This window comes from Rhinopithecus bieti, unplaced genomic scaffold (genome assembly GCF_001698545.2).
Source record: "Rhinopithecus bieti isolate Rb0 unplaced genomic scaffold, ASM169854v2 scaffold_9996, whole genome shotgun sequence".
Classification (NCBI taxonomy): domain Eukaryota; kingdom Metazoa; phylum Chordata; class Mammalia; order Primates; family Cercopithecidae; genus Rhinopithecus; species Rhinopithecus bieti.
Window position 1 is genome coordinate 1217234 of NW_016806973.1, and position 4636 is coordinate 1221869.

Consider the following 4636-nt stretch of genomic DNA (forward strand, 5'->3'; position numbering starts at 1 on the left):
TTTTTTTTTTACAATTTACTCCTTTATATAGTACAAATAAAATGAAACAACTTGCATGCAATAACAAGTTTTTTAAATGTTTTGCTAATCGATAATGACAAAATATAATCTTTCAAAATTTATCAGTTGCAATTGATTTAATACAAATGTTATCAATTATTAATACTTCATTTTTAAACATCAAATTTTTATAGAATATATGCTACTTCTTTGCTTATACAAGGCAATAATTCTATTTAGTGTCTTTGTTTGTCCAAAAACATCACAGTAAACATTATAGATTAGCCCATTATTTTTAGGAAATGTTTCTCAATGTTTATAGTGTTCAATTATCAACTGATTCTTGAATGCAAGGACAAAGTTATAATGTTTTATCTTAAATACTTACACATGAGAAATTTAGCTAAAATTTTCCCCAGCCAAAATACTTCAACAGTGGTTACTGATTTTAATATAGCATTTTCAACACATAGTCAGGTTTTTAATACTCAATACTTACTAGTAAATACTGATAAATTTGTGTAGCATGTAGTTGTTGAAAAAGAAGTTTTAAGAAGTGAAATTATAATTATTGACTTCTATTTGCTTACTATCTAATTAAAGATACTGAAAATCATCTAAGTTCATCTGTTAATCACTGTGTATATTAATAGATTTAGTTTTATCCTTGAAGAGTTGTCCATTTGCTCCTAGCAAACAAGAAAATTGTTACCAGAAAAGTAGTCTTGCCTTAAATATCTGTCTGTAATTTGAAGTACAAGGTGCATGATATCATTTATAATTCCTATCATAGGCATGAATTTTCTATTTGAGGTAATTTTTTTAAGAAATAAAACAAGTCTTTGAAATGTTAAATATAATTTTAATTATATAAAAGTCTCATATTTAAGCAAAGACATTTAAATGGCCATTTTTAAACTGATGAACACATACAGAGAATGTATTCACTTATGATGCTTTAGGAAATGTAGTACTTGTCCAGGCATCTTATGCACCTCATGGCATTAAAATGCCATGTTAGGATTTATATCACGTAGCACATATTTGGTTATAATAAAAAGCACAATTCAAACACATTTAGGCAGAACAGGAGAATTTATTAACTTGACACTGGTATCTCGTAATACTCAAAGACAGAAATACACCTCTATTGCAAAAATAACTGGACCTATGAACTAGGATGTCAGGATACCTTGACACTGCTGTCTCTTTTACTCTTCTTTTAGTCTCTTACCTTTTGAGTTTTGACTCTTTTCTTTTATCTCTCTTAGTAAAAGTGGTTTTATTCAAATAATAAAACCATACCTATGGATATATTTCAAATAAAATAATAATCTTGTGCCCTTAATAATATCTAAAAGTCCAAGCATATTTTAAACTGAATAACAAATACGGAATGTCCAATAAACAAAGGAATATAGATTAATCAATACATATTTACAGGTCACTGGTACAACATGTGTTCAAAATACTGGTGCACCCATATCTCCTATATTACATCAAAATACTACTAATTGCACTCACGATTTATTCTGATAGGCAGTAAGGGACAAAACATTTAAACATTTTCCAAAGAGTTACCCAATTACATCAGCAAGTGTTTGAATAATGTTGAATCTTAGTTTGTTTGAACTGCTGTAACAAAATACCATAACATGATAAGCCTATAAACAAGGTAAATTTATTTCTCGCAGTACTGATAATCTGGAAAGTCCAATGTCAAGATAACCAGCAGATTTGGTGTTGGGTGAAGACCCACTTTCTAGTTCCTAGATGGCACCTTTTGGAGTGTCCTCATATCTTGGGAGGGGTGAATAAGCTCTCTGGTGCTTCTTCTATAAGAGCACTAATCCCATTCATAAAGATTCCACCCTCATGACCTAATCACCTCCCAAAGGCCCCACCTCCTAATACTATCACCTTGATGGTTGAGATTCTAACATATACATTTTGGGATGTCCATTGCATTCTGACTCTGGTCTCCCAAATACACATCCTTCTCACATGCAAAATACATTCGTTTCATCCCAATAGTTCCAAAAGTCTTAACTTACCCCAGCAACAACTCAAATGTCTAAGTTCAAATTCTCATCTACAGATGGATGAGACTCAAGATATGTATAATTCATTGTGAGGCAAATTTCTCTCCAGCTATGAACCAGTAAAATTAAGCATATTCTGTGCTTCCAAAGCTCCATGGTGGGATGGGCATACAAGTATACTCTATCCCACCCAACTCATGGTGGAATAGAGTATACATTTCCATTCCAAAGGGAGAACCAGAACAAAATAAACAATTGGTTCTAATAAGTCCAAAACACAACAGAGCAAACAAAATTAAATCTAAAGGCATAAGAATCAACTTCTTTGGCTCAGTGTTCTGCCCACCAGGCCCACTGGGCTATGGTTCCACCTCCTGGACACATGGAAGTGGAGGTGCTACCTTCCTGACACACTAGGGTGATGATCTCATATTCCAGAATCCTGGAGCAGCAGCTTGGCTCCCATGGCGTTGGGTGGCTCTGTCCCTTCAGTGGCTTTACACTTAGGCTCTGCCTCCACAGTGGTTCTCCATGGTGGCCCTACCTGTATGATAGCTCTGTGCTTGGGTTACGTACCTTCAGTTCTCCTGAGCTGGGATCCTGTGCAGCTGGCACTGTCGCTCTGAGGTCACAGGGCAACCTACTCCCATGACTTTGCTGGGCATTTTCCTAATGGGGACTGTCTATGGTGGTCTTGTGCTCATTGGGCTTTTGCACTTTGGGCTTGTGATGGGGTAGCAGCCCTGCTGATTTCTGAATTTGCTTTAGGGTCATTCTTTCTTTGTCTTGGACAATAGGGCCCACCTTCTGTTTATATGGCTAACTAATCTCTTTATTGAATTGTCAATTTTTTGGCCATATACTTGGTGTTCTCTCCCAAACACACTGACTTATTCTTTACAATATAGCTGAGCTGTGACTTTTCCAAATCTTTAATTTCTGGTTTTCTTTTGATTGAAAATCCATCTTTAAATCACGTCTCTCTTTATGCATTTTACTATAGGCAGTCAAAAGAAGCCAAGCTGAACCTTCCATACTTTGTTTAGAAATTTCCTCAACCAGATAATCAATTTTATTTCTCACAAGTTCTATCTTTCACAAAACACTGGAACACAAATACAGTTCAACCAGTTTCTTTGCTGTTTTGTAATAAGGATGACCTTTCCTCCTTTGTCCAATAACATGTTCCTTATTTCTGGATCATCTTAATAGCCCTTGCCATCTATATTACTATCAACATTCTGTTCAGTGCACTTAGGTATTGTCTAAGAAGACTGAGGATCTCTCTATAGCTCTCCTCGTCTTCTAAACCCTCACCAGAAGCACTCTTAACTGGTCTTTCATGATGATGTTTGCCCTAGACTAAAACTCAAAACTCTTCCAGCCTCCAATCACTACTCAGTTCCAAAGCCACTTCCATATTTTAGGTGTTTGTTATAGCAACATACCACTCCTGGTAACAATGTTCTGCCTTGGTCTATTTGGGCTGCTATACAAAATATCATGAACTAGCAGTATAAAACAACATAAATTTATTTCTCACAGTTATGGAGTATGGGATGTCCAAAATCAAGGCACCGGCATAGTCTGTGTCTGGTGAAGGGCCACTTTCTGTTTCATAGATGGTGCCCACTGACTGTGTCCTCACATGGTGTAAAGGAAAACGAGCCCTTTGAGGTCTCTCTTACAAGAGCAGTGATGGCACTCATAAAGCCTCTGACCTAGTCACCCTCAATCTCCCTCTCTTAATACCATCATTTTGTGTGTTAAAATTTCAACATTACAAATTTGTGTGGTACATAAACATTCAATCCATTGCAGTTACTTTTCTCTAAGCATGCCAGTTCCACGGCATGCACTAAGATCTGTTTCTATCTCTTTCTTGTGCCTATATGACATATTGTAATCTACAGTTAGGAAATTCCTGGGAATCTAATAGAGCATTAAAAAACTTTATTTTAAAATATGCCATAGTTGCCATGATGTAGTTTATAAAATATCTTAACAAAATGTTAAGATAAAATGAGCAAAAAATATCTTTATATATTTTGTGCTATTAGATTAAATTAAATTAGTGAATTTCACTAAGAAAGTCCTCTCATAATCACATATGGCAGTTTTACAATTACCTGTTCATTTGCTAAAATATACTGTACTTATAGAACTATTGACTTATTTTGGCTTTGCCACTTGCTTAAAGCCATAATCCTGTGCAGTTAATATTTGGATAGTTAACTGGGCCAAACTTTCTTATTCTTATTAATTATATTTTTAAAATAAAATATATTTTATTTCCTTTTACCTATCGTATCTATAATAATCAAAAATGGTATTAGTCCATCCAAATTTTATTTCTGCCCATCTAATCTCTAACAGTTGAATCTCCAACATCAAATCTCTAACAGTTCTATTTTTATGCTAAGTTATGCTAAGTTATTTAGTGAATAAGCTTTCAAGACTGTTGTAACTTCATTTGGCTTCATTTGAACTTGCAAGTTTACCAGATTTCTTTTGACTGGTGTTTGCCTTGTGTACTATAGTTGCCCTGAATCCTAAAGACTCGTAAGAATCAACTGGAAATCCAAAAAAAAAAA